The 21,417-nt window shown below is 41.7% G+C and overlaps 1 protein-coding gene across 1 annotated transcript in view; it reads right to left on the reverse strand.

Moving 5' to 3' along the window:
- AEBP2 (AE binding protein 2) overlaps nt 1-21,417 on the reverse strand; it is a 124,157-nt gene that overhangs the window by 64,697 nt on the left and 38,043 nt on the right. The gene's annotated exons all lie outside the window — the stretch shown is intronic.

Raw genomic sequence — 21,417 nt, forward strand, 5'->3', positions numbered from 1 at the left:
TCTGTTTCTTTGAATTGATTTCTGAGGAAGGCTTTCTTATCTCTCCTTGCTATTCTTTGGAACTCTGCATTCAGATGCTTATATCTTTCCTTTTCTCCTTTGCTTTTTGCTTCTCTTCTTTTCACAGCTATTTGTAAGGCCTCCCTGGACAGCCATTTTGCTTTTTTGCATTTCTTTTCCATGGGGATGGTCTTGATCCCTGTCTCCTGTACAATGTCACAAACCTCATCCCATAGTTCATCAGGCACTCTATCAGATCTAGTCCCTTAAATCTATATCTCACTTCCACTGTATAATCATAAGGGATTTGATTTAGGTCATACCTGAATGGTCTAGTGGTTTTCCCTACTTTCTTCAATTTAAGTCTGAATTTGGCAATAAGGAGTTCATGATCTGAGCCACAGTCAGCTCCCGGTCTTGTTTTTGCTGACTGTATAGAGCTTCTCAATCTTTGGCTACAAAGAATATAATCAGTCTGATTTCAGTGTTGACCATTTGGTGATGTCCATGTGTAGAGTCTTCTCTTTGTTGTTGGAAGAGGGTGTTTACTATGACCAGTGCATTCTCTTGGCAAAACTCTATTAGCCTTTGCCCTGCTTCATTCCGTATTCCAAGGCCAAATTTGCCTGTTACTCCAGGTGTTTCTTGACTTCCTACTTTTGCATTCCAGTCCCCTATAATGAAAAAGACATCTTTTTTGGGGTGTTAGTTCTAAAAGGTCTTGTAGGTCTTCATAGAACTGTTCAACTTCAGCTTCTTCAGCGTTACTGGTTGCGGCATAGACTTGGATTACTGTGATATTGAATGGTTTGCCTTGGAAACGAACAGAGATCATTCTGTCGTTTTTGAGATTGCATCCAAGTACTGCATTTCAGACTCTTTTGTTGGCCATGATGGCTACTCCATTTCTTCTAAGGGATTCCTGCCCGCAGGAGTAGATATAATGGTCATCTGAGTTAAATTCACCCATTCCAGTCCATTTTAGTTCTCTGATTCCTAGAATGTCAACGTTTACTCTTGCCATCTCCTGTTTGACCACTTCCATTCAGTTACAATCTTTTAATTCCATGGATGTAACCACTGAAAAAAACTTGTTCACATAAATAAGTACATGAGAAAGAATGGAGTTTTGTCAGAGCAATGCAATTCGATTCTTTAAGGAAAAAATACTTTTAATGATCTATCAGTTGACAACTCTGACTAGGTTCTCTTTCAACTTTGTTGAAAGCAAGTAATTGAAAACCACCTGACTTGTAAAAAGATGTGTTACTCATTCTCATTCACCCTTAATTGTTCCTTTTGGGATTTTGCATACCCTGCTAGGTAGGTTAGGAAGATGGGTGAGGCAGAGTTATGCCTTTCTTTTGTACAGTAGCAAAGGGTCACTTGGGATAAGGGAAGCTGGAAAGGAGCCCACCTTACACCTGACCCCGAGGCACATTTTCAGGCAGATCAATTCTAGGTGTAAGAGAAGGGAAAATCAGAGAACTGATTGCCTTAAAACAGGCTCTGCGCTCAAACACATCTTAGAAAGTCATCATACATCATGAATACCCCAGCATTATGTCTACAGCCTTAGGCCTTTGGACAGCTTTGTTCCATATGTTGCTTCAAAAGAAAGCAAAAATAAAAATAATAAATAATAGCATAGGGCATTATGGCTCACAGATACCTTCACAACACTCATACAAGGCAAAATGCTAACCACAAACATTTCAACCTCAAAGCCAATCTTTGAGATAGACTGGGAAAGTATTTTCATCCTCCTGTGTTGTCAGTTAAAAACTAACACAGTTTAACTGAAAAGCGTGTATTAAGTGTATGTGCCAAGCACTGTATTAAGCCCTAGAGATTCTGGCTGTGTTTGGCCGACTTACTGAAGGAAAACATCATGAAGAATATAGGATTTGAACAGCTGTGTACGTAACATACACTACATTTACCATGGAGCCAGATCTTGAAGGTTGAATAGACTAGAAATCTGTGTGAGGGCGAATTCTAGGACTGAGACATTGGAAAAGCATACAAATTTGATTTGTGACTGTTAAGCATGAAAAAATGAAGCTACACAAGTGAGAAAGACTTCAAGATGAGATCACAGAAAACCTTGAGTAAAAAGGTTTACTTTGAAAGATGACAGTGTGTGTGTGTGTGTATATATATATATGTTTGTATTCAGAAAAATTTTTAAAGGTGTGATATGATTAAAGTTATGTTATAAGGTTATCTAATGTCACAGGTGATATGGAGAAAAACAGGAAAGGATGGAAAGGTGCATGGCAATTAGATAAGTGGAAATGGCAGGTATCAAACCCACAAACGAATGCTTGGACTGCAGTATTTATACTTGAAGACAAAAACTATCTTAGAACTGGCTTTCTGGAAAAAAGAAAACAACTCTGTTTCCCATCACTGGAGTGGTTTTTTTTTTTTTTAATTGCAAATTTCTTGAAAAATTTAAAGAACTGGATAATAATAAACACTTGTACACCTGCTTGCCTCTGTGTGTGTGTGTGTGTGTGTGTGTGTGTTACTTGCTCAGTCGTGTCCAGCTCTTAGCCCACCAGGCTCCTCTGTCCATGGGATTCTCCAGGCAAAAATACTGGAGTGGGTAGCTATCCCCTTCTCCAGGGGATCTTCCTGACCCAGGGATCAAACCTGGGTCTCCTGCATTGCAGGCAGATTCTTTACCATCTGAGCCACCAGGGAAGCCCATAAACCTGCCAGCATTCATCAATCACTAACATTTTGCCACATTTGTGCAGCCTGGGTCCCTCTGTCTCTGTTTCTTTCTTTCTTTTGGTTTAATTGCAGATTAATTACTCTGCAAGCATCTCCTTAGAACAAGGTCACAATGTCACTGAGGCATTCATGAAGTGTTTGGCCAGAGGCAGTCCTCTGGGTGATAGAATTTTTTCGGGTGGCTTCAGGTAGAAGCTGGATGAAACGAAAGCACCATGGTCTGTAGACCAGTGCCCATCCACTCCCTGGTCCTTACCAGCCAGCAGCTAGCTACAGGAAATTAGCTTCAGGAAACTTTTTCTAAATATTTATTTATTTATTTATTTATTTGGCTGCATCGGGTCTTAGCTGGGACACATGGGATCTTTAGTTGTAGCATATGGGATCTAGTTCCCTCACCAGGGATTGAACATCAGGAGTGCCGAGTCTTAGCCACTGAACCACCAGCGAAGTCCCAGGGAACTTCTATAACAACTTGGCAGAGTAACTTTATATCTGCAAACCTAATCATCAAAAAGAGGCTTTTATTTTTTATTATGTCGCCAGTTTATTTTTTATCTTCTTAATATGGTAATGTTCCAAAAGTATCAGTCCCCTGGAAGTAAAACACTGTCCTTCATAGACTGAGAATCACTGCTGTGTATTTCCCACCTTCCTGCCTAGAGACTGTGATTCTACCTGTAATTATGTTACCCAATAACACACCATTGCATACTGCTGCTGAGTCGCTTCAGTCGTGTCCCACTCTGCGCGATCCCAGAGACGGCAGCCCACCAGGCTCCCCTGTCCCTGGGATTCTCAAGGCAAGAACACTGGAGTGGGTTGCCATTTCCTTCTCCAATGCATTAAAGTGAAAAGTGAAAGTGAAGTTGCTCAGTCGTGTCCGACTCCTAGCGACCCCATGGACTGCAGCCTACCAGGCTCCTCTGTCCATGGGATTTTCCAGGCAAGAGTACTGGAGTGGGATGCCATTGCCTTCTCCCACCATTGCATAAGAGCTATTTTATTAGGGATAGTATTCAAACTCATCAGCCACAGTACTAATGAGGTCAAATTAACAATGATAACTTGAATTTCACTGGCACTTCCACCTACCAAGCCTACTAACATAGGCAGCTCACCTCCAGTTTTCTGGGAGCCCCTGGGAAGGGGGAATCTCTCCTTTGCTCACACCCTGCTCACCCAACGGCTCCCTCCCCAGTTCTGCTCCTTCAGGAACTGCAGATTCCTATTGAAACAAGAGGGAAGGGAGCAGGGCACAACTTTGGAAAGAATGACATAGCCCGAGGGCACAACATAAACTGATTAGAACCAAATGGGTCCAAGATGGCAGACAAGTCAACTTGGATTAGACCTTGATCTTTAATCAGCAAGCTAAATGACATACCAAGAGGTGCCAAGGCAGTTCCAAGGCACTGTCAAAAAACCAAAAAGTGGGCAGTGTTCCAATTTCTGGAAATCTCCACCCTTTTTCCCCAAATAGTTCAAATAATCCTCCTATTTATTAGCCTATGAAATTCACCCAGTCCGCAAAAACTAACCACTTCCCCACACCACACTCACCCTCTGAGATGGCCCATACTCTATCTGCAGAGTGTGCTTCTCTCTGAATAAATCCAGTTCTTACCCAACACTTTGTCTCTCACTGAATTCTTTCTGCGATGAGATATCAAGAACCTGAGCTTCATTAGGTCCTAAAGCCAGGTCTATGATCTCAGTTGGAAGACCGTGAGTCTTGGCTGGGTTTGAGTCCCAGCCACATGGGTTCAAGTCCCAGTCTGAGGTAAACGGTTTTACTACCTGGACCTGTAATACAAGCAAAACAGCCAAAGCCACGGTGTAGCCTGAAGAAATGGAGATCACTGTGTTGACCTCTTTTAGGGGAACCCTGGAGCAGACTGCTTGGCCCACACGGTTTTCAATGAAACAGTTCTTTATGTTTTTACTCAGAGATCTGTCTCTCTTAGGAACCCAGACATGCTTTCATGAACCTAGATTGGTGACAGAGTTGAGTAACAGCTACTCCTAGCTGTATTGATTACTCCCCATCCAATGACTAAGTCTTTCTTCTAGGGCTTCTCTGTCTAATTCTCTTCCATGAACATGAGTCCTGTTCCAGGAAGCAGTCTCAGCCCCCAGGTCAGCAGCTTCTTTCAGCCCTACCTAAGCAGTTCCCAGACATGCCCAGACAAGCTTGAACCTCAGCAGCACACCCAGCTTAGAGTCAGGCTGAGATTCCTACAACATCACACATGATATATTTCTGAAAAATTGTCTAAAATACGCAGCCAGAGCAGGTTGTGCGTCTTTATTCAAGGTTCCTCATTCTTGTTAACAATGTCATGGTGAGCAGAATCAGTAACAATGTAATGACATCACTCTCTGATTGACTTGACATCTAAAGAAAATATATGTGAAAAGAGACAATATCTTATTGGAAGATGGAATGATTAGATCTTCCCTGGTGGCTCAGACGTAAAGAATCTGCCTGCCAATGCAGGAGATGCGGGCTTCATCGCTGGGTCAGAAAGATCCCCTGGAAAAGGGAATGGCTACCCATTCCAGTATTCTTGCCTGGAGAATCCCATGCAAAGAGGAGCCTGACAGGCTACATCAGACACAAGTGAACGACTAACACACTAAAGCTGAAAATAACTCAAAATCTGATGAAAGCTTCTCCAATTTGTAGATTGTCATCCACCAAAATACAACCAAATAATGATTATAGTTTTTCCTTTCATAAAAGTATCTTACATTTACTGTAGCACTTTCTAGTTTCTAAAGCTTTGTAGCATCCCTTATCTCATGAAACTGGAAAAGCTGTGTGGCGTGGTGCTAAAAGCATGAGCTTTGCGACCAAATTGCCTGGGTTCAAATTGTATTTCTTCCAGTTATTACTTGTGACCTTGGGCAACTTACTTGTTTTCTGACCTGTAAAAGGAGGTTTATGAGAGTACTTCCTTGAGGGTTGTTGTGAAGATCAAACATTGAGTATCCATGAGGGGCTCAAAAGAGTACGTTGCTGCTGCTGCTGAGTCGCTTCAGTCGTGTCCGACTCTGTGAGACCCCATAGACGGCAGCCCACTAGGCTCCTCTGTCCCTGGGATTCTCTAGGCAAGAATACTGGAGTGGGTTGCCATTTCCTTCTCCAAGAGTACATGTTAGTTACTATCATTATCATCATCTTCTTGAGGATTATAGGGTGTTTTTAAAAAAAAAAAAAAAGATTTTATTTATTTACCTATGGTTGTGCTGCGCATTCTTGCTGCACAGGCTTTTTTCCATTTGCAGTGCTCGAGTTTCTCATTGCATGGCTTCTCCTCTCGCAGCACATCGGCTCTACAGGTACAGGCTCAATAGTCGTGGCGCATGGGCTTAGTTGCTCCCAGGCATATGGAATCTTCCCGTAACAGGGATCAAACCTGTATCTCCTATGTTGCAGATGGAAAGTGACTAAAAGTCACTCAGTCGTGTCTGACTCTTTGTGATCCCATGGACTACACAGAATTCCCATGGAATTCTCCAGGCCAGAATACTGGAGGGGGAAGCCTTTCCCTTCTCCAGGGACTCTTCTCAACCCAGGGATCAAACCCAGGTCCCGCATTGCAGGTAGATTCTTTACCTGCTGAGCTATCAAGAAAGCCTACAATTAAAAGTTTTTTAAAGGTTCTGTTGTCAGTAGGACCATTTAAAGATGTAACTGCTTTTTGGGTAGTAATTTTCTACCATAAGGAGATCATATACATGTCTGCTATTTTTGAATAGTTTCTCATTGTTAATTTAGTAAAATGCTTTTCCTGTAAACTAGCAATGAAAGGATAGGAAAAGTATGAAAAGTAAATAACATAAACACCATGGTTTTGACCTTTCATATAATTTATATCTAACTTGCTAACCAAGTAACTTTTTAAAAACTTTTTGTTGAAGTATTATCGATTTACAACGTTCCAAATAACTTTTTTCAACATTCAAGTCTCTCAGTTATTGAAACTGAACTTGATGGATTAGTTATTGTAACATACAAGTAACAATACCAGTTAGAACTTTATCCATCAAATCTCTAAGAAGGCAGGGAAGAGTCTAAACATAATATTTCATATATAACATATATATTTTAAAAAGTTGGAAATTCCCTGGCAATCCAGTGGTTAGGACTCTTCACTTTCACTGTCACCCCAGGTTTGGATTCAATCCCTGGTTAGGGAACAGGGACCCTACAAGCCAAGGGGCATGGCCAAAAAAAAAAAAAGACAGCCTTGAGCTTGTTTTAAAAAAACAGCATATCAGCAGTTTGTAAACAGCCTCAGTTTGAAGTCAAAATAAAAACAAACAAACCAAAAAAAGGCAACCCACCTCTTCCTTTCCTGTTTCAACTACTAATCTTCAGATCAGATCAGATCAGTCGCTCAGGCGTGTCCGACTCTTTGCGACCCCATGAATCGCAGCACGCCAGACCTCCCTGTCCATCACCAACTCCCGGAGTTCACTCAGACTCACGTCCGTTGAGTCAGTGATGCCATCCAGCCATCACATCCTCTGTCGTCCCCTTCTCCTCTTGCCCCCAATCCCTCTCAGCATCAGAGACTTTTCCAATGAGTCAACTCTTTGCATGAGGTGGCCAAAGTACTGGAGTTTCAGCTTTAGCATCATTCTTTCCAAAGAAATCCCAGGGCTGATCTCCTTCAGAATGGACTGGTTGGATCTCCTTGCAGTCCAAGGGACTCTCAAGAGTCTTCTCCAACACCACAGTTCAAAAGCATCGATTCTTCGGCGCTCAGCCTTCTTCACAGTTCAACTCTCACATCCATACATGACCACAGGAAAAACCATAGCCTTGACTAGACGAACCTTTGTTGGCAAAGTAATGTCTGCTTTTGAATATGCTATCTAGGTTGGTCATAACTTTCCTTCCAAGGAGTAAGCGTCTTTTAATTTCATGGCTGCAGTCACCATCTGCAGTGATTTTGGAGCCCCCAAAAATAAAGACTGACACTGTTTCCACTGTTTCCCCATCTATTTCCCATGAAGTGATGGGACTAGATGCCATGATCTTCGTTTTCTCAATGTTGAGCTTTACGCCAACTTTTGCACTCTCCACTTTCACTTTCATCAAGAGGCTTTTGAGTTCCTCTTCACTTTCTGCCATAAGGGTGGTGTCATCTGCATATCTGAGGTTATTGATATTTCTCCAGGCAATCTTGATTCCAGCTTGTGTTTTTTCCAGTCCAGCATTTCTCATGATGTACTCTGCATATAAGTTAAATAAACAGGGTGACAATATACAGCCTTGACATACTCCTTTTCCTATTTGGAACCAGTCTGTTGTTCCATGTCCAGTTCTAACTGTTGTTTCCTGACCTGCATACAAATTTCTCAAGAGGCAGATCAGGTGGTCTGCCTTTTCTCAAACCAAAGATTAGTACTCTTACTCACCCTCTTTTTCTCTTTCCTCTTCCCTTTCTCCCTTATTTCCTTGCTTGCTCTTATCTACTTTACAGTCCTTATATATCTTGGTAAATTATTTTTTCAAGTGAATTTGACTGAGTTACTCTGGTTTTGTTTTTGTAGAACCTACTAAGCCTCCTCCCTCCTCACTCCCACCATGTGGGTCTGCTGGGCATATAACCTCCCAGCATCACAGACAACTCGGTTTGGCTATGTGACTAAGTTCTGACCAACGAGCTGTAAGCAGAAGGGATCACGAACTCCCAAGGAAGCTGCTTTCCCTCCCTTATTTCACTCTTTGCTCCTTAGGAGAAAAGCTCTGACAAACATACACAGTGTAGTAAAAAGCAGAGACATCACTTTGCCAACAAAGATTTATATAGTCAAAGCTATGGTTTTTCCAGCAGTCATATACGGATTTGAGGGTTGGACCACAAAAAAGGTAGTGTGTCAAAGAATTAATGCTTTCAAATTGTCGTGCTGGAGAAGACTCAACGAGATCAAACCAGTCAATCCTAAAGGATATCAACCCTGAATATTCATTGGAAAGAATGATGCTGAAGCTGAAGTTCCAATATTTTGTCCACCTGATGCCAAGAGGTGACTCACTGGAAAAGACCCTGATGCTGGGAAAGACTGAGGGCAAGAGGAGAAGAGGGCAACAGAGCATGAGATGGTTGGATGGTATCACTGATTCAATGGACAGGAGTTTGAGCAAACTCAGGGAGATGGTAAAGGACAGGGAAGTCGGGTGTGCTGTAGTTCATGGGATTGAACACAACTTAGCGACTGAACAACAAAAACATTTCACTCTTCCTGTGCCCCATCCTTAGGTTAGAACACGGACATGGTGGTGGGGGTGAGCCAGCCTCCACCATGCCTACCAGGACCACATCCTAGGATGACAGGGCCCCAGCCGGCATGACTTCAATGCCACTCACCCCCATGGATTAACATCTCAGACTATCTTGTAAAAGAGAAATAAATCTTTTATCTAGTTTGTCATTTTTAAACTGGCCAAATCAATATCTTAATTAATGTAGGTAAAATAAACAGACAAACATACTTTCCTGTTTTCCAGCAATTTGATGCTCTGGTGAGTAAAATCCTTCAATTTCCTGCCTCTCCATCTATAAACTCATCTATATCCACACTTATTTATCTGTCCCTATCCTAATCAAGGTTTATACTATTGCAGAGTCTTAGGTATCTTTAAAAAAAAAAAAAAGACTGCAAGTGTATATATGGATTTTTTCTTCCACTTTTTGGGCACACGGCAGCTCAGTGGAGATCATGCTTCTCTAGCATCCTTTATGCTCCCTTACACCCAGTTCATAAACCTAAGCATATCTGGTCAATCCAAGCAGTGGATTCTTTGGGGTGGAGAGAAGCAGTTACCAAAGAAATGTGAATATAACCAGTTCTATAACCTTGGGTGAAAATCTAGCTCCCTTTGTACTTTTAGGACAAAAGTTACTTGCCAAATGAACAATGACTTTAGATACAGAAACAATTAAGGAGCAGGATTCTATGCCCTTGAGCTATTATGATGAAATCAGAAATCCTGGCTCAACAGAGAATGGCTTAGGAGTCATTGCTAAGGGCATCAGACAACAAAGTTACTGTTCATGAAAGCATAAGATAAGTTTCCTAACCATTACAGATAATCCTCATACCTTGAGTAACTTTAATTTCACTCTAACATTCACATTCTATTTAACAAATCACCAGCTTCACCAATACCAAACCCATTTTTACAGTTAATATGCCAATTAGCAAGGCTTATGGAGGTATTCATCATAGAAGAATGTGTTATCAGCAAGCTCTGGAGTGTGTCCCTTTCTGATCTAATGCTGGCAGAAGACTACTGAATTGAGTGTTTTTTTAAGCATTAGCTCACCTGTTACAGAATTAAAGCTTACATTGTTGGCAGATATATATAACATCACACTAACTATACTGAAATACACTATTTTTAAGTGAATTACAGAAATGTTATCAGTGAGTGGTAGTTCCATGACTAAATCCTCACCAGGAAAATATGAGCAGAGGTGATGAGTACAACCTTCACCTGAAGCGCCCTTGACTTTCTTTCCCATGTGCTTGAACAAGGCTGTGCCATCGACCCAACGTCAACACGCGATGATGGCGAAGCAACTAGATGAAAGGCATATGAACCCCTGACTGATTTCATGGTGCAAAGCTTCATGCCTACCTAGACTTACCAGACTGTTATATGTTGTCAGAGAAACAAGCTTCTCTTTAAGCTACTATATTTTAGGGTGATTTTTTTCTTTTATCTTGCTGTACTGGGTCTTCGTTGCTACGCAAGGACTTTCTCTAGTCGCAGCGAGTGGGGATCCTCTCTCTAGTTGCAATGTGCAGGCTTCTCATTGTGGTGGCTTCTCTTATTGTGGAGCACAGGGTGTAGGATGCACAGGCTTGAGTAGTTGCAGCACATGGGCACAGTTGCCCCATGGCATTTGTGATCTTCGTTCCTTTTCAACAAGTGGAAATGTAGCCCTTGAGTATTTTCCTATGATAAGATGGCTGTGTACGATTTTTATGGAGAGATGATTTTACAAATAAAATATGCCGTGTCTTTGTAGCTATTTAAAAAAAAAAAAATGTCCCTTGTATTGGCAGGCAGATTCTTAACCACTGGACCACCAGAGAAGTCCCTGGGGTGACTTTTTTTTTAAATGGCAACTTAGCCTTCACTGAAATTAACAAACATTTACAACTTAACCCATCAGCTTCCATTTCCTCTTCTGAGTCTTCAATCCTATCCTTTTTTTTTCTTTCTTTTTTTCAGTTCATAAACATGATCAGGTACTTCTGTGGTTATAAACTAAGTACTGATTCCATTTTCATCTAAACATCCAAAAATGTGAACTGCACTTGCTTGTTGACTCTCTCACCTCCCATATATTATCTCCCTACTGCACAATAATGGGCTTCCCTGGTAAGTTGGTTGGTGAAGAATCTGCCTGCAATGCAGGAGACCTGGGTCTGATCCCTGAGTTGGGAAGATACTCTGGAGGAGGGCATGGAAACCCACTCCAGTATTTTTGCCTGGGAAATCCTATAGATGGTAGCCTGCCAGGATCCCTTGTCCATGGGATCGCAAGAGTTGGACACAACTCAGCGACAAAACCACCACTGCAAAATGGTATCTGACCCCACTACATGTTCATAAACTACTCTCAGTAGAATCATTAATTGTCAAACCAGTTCTGACCTTACAAATATGCTATCATATTATGATGAAAATAAGTCTCAGATCAAATTCTGCATTGTGCATGCACTTTGTGGCATATCTTCCTCTTCTCTCTTGATTTCTCTGATGCTACAAAGGAGTATATCAAGGCTGTATATTGTCACCCTGCTTATTTAACTTATATGCAGAGTACATCATGAGAAACACTGGGCTGGAGGAAGCACAAGCTGGAATCAAGACTGCCAGAAGAAATATCAATAACCTCAGATATGCAGATGACACCACCCTTATGGTAGAAAGTGAAGAGGAACTAAAAAGCCTCTTGATGAAAGTGAAAGAGGAGAGTGAAAAAGTTGGCTTAAAGCTCAACATTCAGAAAACTAAGATCATGGCATCCAGTCCCATTGCTTCATGCCAAATAGATGGGAGAACAGTGGAAAAGCTGGCAGACTTTATTTTTGGGGGCTCCAAAATCGTTGCAGATGGTGATTGCAATCATGAAATGAAAACACGCTTACTCCTTGGAAGGAAAGTTATGACCAACGTAGACAGCATATTAAAAAGCAGAGATATTATTTTGTCAACAAAGGTCCATCTAGTCAAGGCTATGGTTTTTCCAGTAGTCATGTATGGATGTGAGAGTTGGAATATAAAGAAAGCTGAGTGCAGAAGAATTGATGCTTTTGAATTGTGGTGTTGGAGAAGACTCTTGAGAGTCCCTTGGACTGCAAGGAGATCCAACCAGTCCAACCTAAAGGAGATCAGTCCTGGATGTTCATTGGAAGGACTGATGTTGAAGCTGAAACTCCAATACTTTGGCCACCAGATGTGAACAGCTGACTCATTTGAAAAGACCCTGATGCTGGGAAAGATTGAGGGCAGGAGGAGAAGGGGATGACAGAGGATGAGATGGTTGGATGGCATCACTGACTCCATGGACATGGGTTTGGGTGAACTCTGGGAGTTGGTGATGGACAGGGAGGCTGGAGTGCTGCAGTCCATGGGGTTGCAAAGAGTTGGACACACTGAGCGACTGAACTGAACTGACACTCATCTAGATTGCCAATACCCTTCATCATTTCTTTTTGCTCTTCTGTTCTTTAAATGTTGGTTCCCAAGTCTACATCTTTAGCCAACTCTCTTCTTATTTTACAGTTTTCCTGGTAAATAACATCCAGTATCCTTATTCTGATGCCTTGATGATGAATCTCAAGAGTCTCTCAGATTCATTCTCTACATGGCTGGACAGCACCAATGCCTCCCTAACATACAGGATCCTTCATTTATACGGCACCAGTAGAAAAAATTGTATGTTTGTCTGTCCCACAGTTTCCTCATATATGACCAATTGACTTCAGCTTTTCTGTGTCCTTCAAGAACTGTCAGGCTCTTTGAGTGAACATCAATAGAGGCCACTAATTGAATCAGGAGGAAGCTATGCAAGCCCCTTCCCCCACCCAACATTCACATCAGATAGTAGATTACAAGGCAAACAAGCCTTAGTCCAAATTCTTTGAAATGTATAAATTTTTATTTGCAAGTGGGCAAAAAAATAGTCATACATGCCCATTTAAGATTAAGGAAATCCTCACTCTCTGTCCTAAGGTATTCCTAAAGCATCTTGTATGAGAGGCTCACTCTGAGGTGGGTCAAGCAATGTCCAAACAGCAGAATCAGCCAACTTTCTACTCAGTCTTCCAGGAGACACTCCAAGAATTGAATAGTAGGTGGACCTAGAGATTATCATACTAAGTGAAGCAAGCCAGACAAAGACAGACAGATATCACACGATATCACTTATATGTGGAATCTTAACAAAACGATACAAGTGAACTTATTTATAAGATAAAAACAGGCTCATAGAAATAAAAAATTAATTTATGGGTACCAAAGGGGAAGTGGGGAAGGGAAAAATTAGGAGTTTGAGATTAGCAGAAACAACTACTATATATACAGTAGATAAACAACAGTTCAGTTCAGTTCAGTCACTCAGTCGTGTCTGACTCCTTGCGACCCCATGAATCGCAGCACGCCAGGCCTCCCTGTCCATCACCAACTCCTGGAGTTCACTCAAACTCACGTTCATCAAGTCGGTGATGCCATCCAGCCATCTCATCCTCTGTCGTCCCCTTTTCCTCCTGCACCCAATCCCTCCCAGCATCAGAGTCTTTTCCAATGAGTCAACTCTTCGCATGAGGTGGCCAAAGTACTGGAGTTTCAGCTTTAGCATCAGTTCTTCCAATGAACACCCAGGACTGATTTCCTTTACAATGGACTGGTTGGATCTCTTTGCAGTCCAAGGGACTCTCAAGAGTCTTCTCCAACACCACAGGTGAAAAGCATCAATTTTTCAGCGCTCAGCTTTCTTCACAGTCCAACTCTCACATCCATACATGACAATGACCTACTATATACCACAGGGAATTATGTTTAATATCTTGTTATAAAGTATAATGGAAAAGAATCTGAAAAAGAATATATATGTGTGTGTGTATGCTTCCCAGGAAGCTCAACGATAAAAAATCCACTTGCCAATACAGGATACATGGGTTTGATCCCTGGTTCGGGAAGATCTCCTGGAGGAGGAAATGGCAACCCACTCCAGTATTTTTGCCTTGGAAATCCCAAGGACAGAGGAGCCTGGCAGGCTACAGTTCACGGGGTCGAAAAGCTGAACACAACTGAGTAATTCAATACATACACACACACACACACACACACACACATACGTAACTGAATCACTTTGCTGTATATCAGAAACTGTTAATAATACACTATAAATCAACTTCAATTAAATTTAAAAAAATAAAAGAATAAAGAAAACAAAAGACACTATTTTTTAAAAAACTGAACAGAAGGCATTGGGGAGAGGTAGACAGCACAGAATCATACAGAATTTACAATGAGAACATAGTAGGTTGCTGGGCTTTCTAGCACTTATTCACCATACATCAGACCTATGAGTGTATCCTAGGTGTCAGGCAGTGGGCTCATCACTGATACAGAGCTATGGGGGGTAAATCCAAGAAAAATTCCTGCTTTCATAGAACTTAACTCTCTGATCAGGTGTTCTTGTACCTTATTCTCACAAGTATGACAGGGCTCTGAAGTCTTTCTGGCCAGCCATATATCAGGAACACCATTCATTTCACCAATGAAAATGTATTTCTAACATCTCTTATGCTAATTAATGAATCTTCTGATATAAATTTCAATAAAGATCCTTGAAAGGCTTAAGTAGCCACCTGGGGAGTATGGATTCCTGATTAGGGCACTTCAGATGATAACTAACCACCTCTGGAGTGTGAATTCCTAATAGGGTAACTCTAATGATAACTAACCTCCCCTAGAGTGTAGATTAGAGTTAATTTACACACAAGTACATTACACTGTTTAGAAGGAAGTATTTTAAAGTAAATTATTACAGAGGCAATACAACAACATGGCAGGAAGCATGGTTGCTCAGAACTCCGAAGTTTCACCCAGAGCTTTTAAAATTCTGAAGCATGTTACCTCCCTAGGACTCCCGGATCCTCCTCAGGATCCAGCAACTACAGGATCAAAAAAAGGCATCAGGAGTCAACAGGCCTCGCCTATTGTCCTGTGGTTTGTACCCATCCTGAATGGCCAGCACCTACACAATTCAAATCACTGAATAATTTTTTCTTTTTTGTCAAAGATATATATATATATTCTTATCACCAAAAACATTTTGCATTGGGTATAGCCGGTTAACACTGTTGTGGTAGTTTCAGGTGAAAAGCAAAGGGACTCAGCCATACGTATGCATGTATACATTCTCTCCCAAATTCCCCTCCCATTCAGGCTGGCACATATCATTGAGCACAGTCCCATGTGTTATACAATAGGTCTTTGTTGATTATCCATTTTAAATACAGTAGTGTGTACAGAATGATCTCTGTTCATTTCCATTGCAAACCATTCAATATCATGGTAATACGAGTCTACACCCCAACCAGTCACACTGAAGCTGAAGTTGAACGGTTCTATGAATAACTACAAGACCGTTTAGAACTAATACCCAAAAAAAGAGATCCTTTTCATTATAGGGGACTGGAATGCAAAAGCGGGAAGTCCAGAAACACCTGGAAAACAGGCAAATTTGGCCTTGGAGTACAGAATTAAGCAGGGCAAACGCTAGAAGAGTTTTACCAAGAGAACTCACTGATCATAGCAAACACCCTCTTTCAACAACACAAGAGAAGACTCTACACGTGGACACAACCAGATGGCCAATACCGAAATCAGATTGATAATATTCTTTGCAGCCAAAGATGGAAAAGCTCTATACAGTCAGCAAAAACAAGACTGGGAGTGAACTGTGGCTCAGATCATGAACTCCCTATTGCCAAATTCAGACTGAAAATGAAGAAAGTAGGGAAAACCACTAGACCATTCAGGTATAACCTAAATCAAATCCCTTATGATTATACAGTGGAGGTGAGAAATAGATTTAAGGGACTAGATCTGATAGAGTGCCTGATGAACTATGGACGGAGGTTTGTGACACTGTACAGGAGACAGGGATCAAGACCATCCCCATGGAAAAGAAATGCAAAAAAGCAAAATGGTTGCCTCAGGAGGCCTTACAAATAGCTGTGAAAAGAAGAGAAGCGAAAAGCAAAGGAGAAAAGGAAAGATACAAGCATCTGAATGCAGAGTTCCAAAGAATAGCAAGGCAAGATAGATAAGAAAGCCTTCCTCAGCGATCAATGCAAAGAAATACAGGAAACCAATAAAATGGGAAAAACTAGAGATTTCTTGAAGAAAATCAGAGATACCAAGAGAACATTTCATGCAAAGATGGGCTTGATAAAGGACAGAATTGGTATGGACCTGACAGAAGCAGAAGATATTAAGAAGATGTGGCAAGAATACACAGAAGAACTGTACAAAAAAGATTTTCATGACCCAGTTAATCACGATGGTGTGATCACTCACCTAGAGCCAGACATCCTGGAATGTGAAGCCAAGTGGGCCTTAGAAAGCATCACTATGAACAAAGCTAATGGAGGTGATGGAATTCCAGTTAAGCTATTTCAAATCCTAAAAGATGATGCTGTGCAAGTGTTGCACTCACTATGCCAGCAAATTTGGAAAACTCAGCAGTGACCACACAACTGGAAAAGGTCAGTTTTCATTCCAATCCTAAACCAAAGAAAAGCAATGCCAAAGAATATTCAAACTATCACACAACTGCACTCATCTCACAGGCTAGTAAAGTAATGTTCAAAATTCTCTAAGCCAGGCTTCAGCAATACATAAACTGTGAACTTGCAATGTTCAAGCTGGTTTTAGAAAAGGCAGAGGAACCAGAGATCAAATTGCCAACATTTGCTGTATCATTGAAAAAGCAAGAGAGTTCCAGAAAAACATCTATTTCTGCTTTATTGACTATGCCAAAGCCTTTGACTGTGTGGATCACAATAAACTGTGGAAAATTCTGAGAGAGAGGGGAATATCAGACCACCTGACCTGCCTCTTGAGAAAACTGTGTGCAGGTCAAGAAGCAACAGTTAGAACTGGACATGGAACAACAGACTGGTTCCAAGTAGGAAAAGGAGTACGTCAAGGCTGTATATTGTCACCCTGCTTATTTAACTTATATGCAGAGTACATCATGAGAAACGCTGGGCTGGAAGAAGCACAAGCCGGAATCAAGATTGCCAGAAGAAATATCAATAACCTCAGATATGCAGATGACACCACCCTTATGGCAGAAAGTGAAGAAGAACTAAAGGGCCTCTTGATGAAAGTGAAAGAGGAGTGCAAAAGTTGGCTTAAAGTTCAACATTCAGAAAACAAAGATCATGGTATCCAGTCCCACCACTTCATGGCAAATAGATGGGGAAACAGTGGCAGACTTTATTTTTGGGGGCTCCAAAATCACTGCAGATGGTGATTGCAGCCATGAAATGAAAAGATGTTTACTCCTTGGAAGGAAAGTTATGACCAACCTAGACAGCATATTAAAAAGCAGAGACATTACTTTGCCAACAAAGGCCTGTCTAGTCAAAGCTATGGTTTTTCCAATAGTCACATATGGATGTGAGAGTTGGACTATAAAGAAAGCTGAGTGCCACAGAATTGATGCTTTTGCACTGTGGTGTTGGAGAAGACTCTTGAGAGTCCCCTGGACTGCAAGGAGCTCCAACCAGTCCATCCTAAAGGAGATCAGTGGGAGTTCTTTTAAGGACTGATGTTGAAGCTGAAACTTCAGTACTTTGGGCACCTGATGCAAAGAGCTGACTCATTTGAAAAGACCTTGATGCTGGGCAAGATTGAGGGCAGGGGGAGAAGGGGACGACAGAGGATGAGATGGTTGGATAGCATCACCGACTCAATGGACATGAGTTTGGGTAGGCTCCGGGAGTTGGTGACGGACAGGGAGGCCTGGCGTGCTGCAGTCCCTGGGGTCACAAGAGTCGGACACCACTGAGTGACTGAACTGAACTGAAGTGTGTACAGTGAAAGTGAAAGTTGCTCAGTCGTGTTTGACTCTTTGCGACCCCATGGACTATATAATCCATGGAATTCTCCAGGCCCTTCCCTTCTCCAGATCTTTCAAACCCCGGGATTGAACCCAGGTCTCCCGCGCTGCAGACGGATTCTTTACCAGCTGAGCCACAAGGAAAGCATGTAGAGTGTGCACAGGACCTTCCCAAAGTCCGTAACTTTCTCCTCCCCCAGGCAACCATGAGTTTGCTTTCTAAGTCTTTGAGTATCTTTCGGTTTTGTAAGTCATTGCAGCACTGTTTACAATAGCCAAGACATGGAAGCAACCTAAATGTCCATCAACAGAGGGATGGGTAAAAAAGATGTGGTACATATATACAATGGAATATTACTCAGCCATTAAAAAGAATGAAATAATTCCATTTGCAGCAACATGGATGGACTTAGAGAGTGTCCTATTAAGTGAAGTAAGTCAGACAGAGAAAGAGAAATATTGTATGACGTCCTTATATGTGGAATATAAAAAGAAATGATACACTCATGCTCAAATCTTTAGCCATGAAGACTCTAACAAGACTCTCTGAATCTCATCCCAATTACCTTAGGGAAGGAGTTATAATCTTCCCAGTTTGGTCCTGGGATCCAGGTCCTGGGATCCATGTCCAAGTTGATTGGCACTGGCCAGGTCACAGGACATTTATACTCTCCTTGGGCAGGATGATGGGGATGCTTGCAGACCTCGTGCAGGAGTCCAGGACAAGGACACTGGATTGCTCCAGTGTCAGTGGTCTGCTAGGAGGGCAAGTCAAAAGGACAAAAGCCCAAAGGTGTTGAAGATGTAAGCAGGAGAATGGATAACAGAATGCAAGAGGGTAGAAAAGGAACTAAAAGCAGGACTTTATTAAACTGGTTACAGTATTTTAAGCTTATATCAATAAAATATTGAGGGATTTCTCTGGTGGTCCAGTGGTTAAGAATCTGCCTTCCAATGCAGGGGACTTGGGTTCAATCCCTGGTCAGGGAACCAAAACCCCACATGCTGAGGGGCAACTAAGCCTGCGCACTGCAACTAACACTTGACACAGCCAAAACAAATGAATAAATACAGAAATATTTTTTAAAAATTAAAAAAAATTAAATAAAATATTGAATTTTATTTATATCAAAAGAGATAACAATGTATTCTCGAAATGCTATAGGTTCTGGGCTATGCATATTAATACATATACGTAGTTCCACAGATGACCTGAGAGTGTAAGCAGTGTCTTATTGTAATATTGTGACATAATAAGAACATATATTTTGGTGCTTCTGCCTGACTACTGGCCAAAGCTCCTAAAACTATTATAACTTCTTAAGCAATAAAGATTCTTGAGAATAGATTGGACAACAAGGAGATCAAACCAGTCAATCCTAAAGGAAATCAACTCTGAATAGTCATTGGAAGGACTGATCTTGAAACTGAAGCTCCAATACTCTGGCCACCCTATGCAAAGAGCCGATTCATTGGAAAAGACCTGATGCTAGGAACAATTGAAGGCAGAAGGAGAGGAGGGTGACACAGGATGAGATGGCTGGATGGCATCACTGATTCAGTGGACGTGAACTTGGGCAAATTCCGGGAGATAGTGAGGGACAGGGAGGCCTGACATGCTGCAGTCCATGGAGTCACAATGAGTCAGACATGACCTAGCGATTGAACAGCAACAACAAGCAATAAAGCTGTTAGGAGCACATTTTGTTTTAATATTTAAAAGTTCAGCTCCTGACTCAGAGCTATAAACCATGTGGAATATCCTGGATGATAGAAACATCTTTTGTTCTAACGATGCAACTCTTAGAGGGCTTTTTGGATAAATCAGGATGGGGGCCTGTCAGCAAAAAACCAAGCCCTGATTAGAAGCTTGAAATTTTTGTCCCATTCCCCTCTTCCAGGGAAGGGAGAGGGGCTTGAGCTTGAGTTAATAATCTATCATGTGTATGTGATTAAACCTCCATGAAAATCACCAAGATATGGGGTTCAGATGCTTCCAGGTTCATGAACACATACATGAGTCAAAAGGGTGGTGTTTCCCAGCTCCTAGGGCAGAGAAGACCCTTCTGGTTTACACTGTATATCTCTTCATCAAGATGTTCATCTGTGTCTGTGATTATATCCTTTATTATATAATAAACTGCTAAATATAAATGTTTTGATTTCTGTGAGCTATTCTAGCAAACTATTAAACCTGAGGAGGGGGTCATGGGAGCCTGATTGATAGCCAGTGGCTCAAAAGTACAGGTGACAACTTGGGATTTTCAACTGGAGTCCGCAGTGGATCAGTCTCATGGGATTGAGAGTTTACCTTGTGAGCTAACTCCCGGCAATTGGTCAGAATTGAACTGAACTGCAGGACACCCTACAGGTGGTTAGAGTCAGAAGTATCCTGAGTGTGAAAGGAAAACACAGTGTGATTTTCTTAGACACTTAACAATAACAGGGTAAGTAAAATGCATCCTTGACCTCAACTTCTGCAGACTATGGAGAGACTGGATTTTCAAGGGCGTCGTGTTGTTCACTGGTCATTTGGTCATAATGTTATGTCCATTTCATTTCAATGGAAGGAAAGCTGCATTGAAAAGATCTAGCTAGTAGTTGAATAATCAGCTTAGGTGGAGTGCGTAGTAAGTGAAACAGAGCTGTAGAACATTGATGTTTTGTAAAGACAGCTAAGAAGACAACATGTACCCCAGATTATTTACAGCAACAGAAGTTCAAAACCGGGACGTGGAAGTGGTGAGCAAATACTGAAAATCTACTATGTGCAAGTCCTATTCTTAAAAATGAACCTGAGTCAATGTGAACATGTGCAACTTCTAGGTTCTTTGTAGTTGGTACAATCAGCCAAAAAAAAAATTTTATCTTCCAGTAAAAGCCAAGATTCCAAAAGGAGAATTCGATCAGACACCCAGAATCCTCCAGTGTTCTTGGTGAGAGACCCCTTGAAGGAATTAGCCTAGGGCATCATTGCTAAGGGGGCTTCCCTGGTGGCTCAGATGGTAAACAATCTGCCTGCAATGCCGAAGACGATTCTGCAGTTCCAATCCCTGGGTAAGGAAGAGTTCCCTGGAGAAGGGCATGGCAACCCACTCCAACCCATTCTTGCCTGGAGAATCCCATGGACAGAGAAGCCTGCCGGGCTACACCCCATGGGGTCACAAAGAGTTTATAAGACTGAGTGACTAACACACATGTACACACATCATTGCTAAGGGTAGAGACTACAAGCCTCTTGTACACCCTGCTTAGACAATGGGAGGGAATATTTTTAGGAAAAAAATCACATATCAGGGACTTCCCGGGTAGTCCAGGGGTAAGACTCCACGTTTCCAATGCAGGGAGCACAGATTCATTCCCTGGTGGGGGAACTAAGATCCAGCAGTCTACACAGCATGGCCACAAAAGAAAGGAAAAATCATTCACTGGAAAAAATCACTGGACCACCAGGGAAATCCCAGCAAGTGATAAAGTGTCATGGTTTAGACAAGATATT

Source organism: Bos grunniens, chromosome 5 (genome assembly GCF_055505025.1).
Source record: "Bos grunniens cultivar Pamir isolate PY7600 chromosome 5, Bosgru_T2T1.0, whole genome shotgun sequence".
Classification (NCBI taxonomy): domain Eukaryota; kingdom Metazoa; phylum Chordata; class Mammalia; order Artiodactyla; family Bovidae; genus Bos; species Bos grunniens.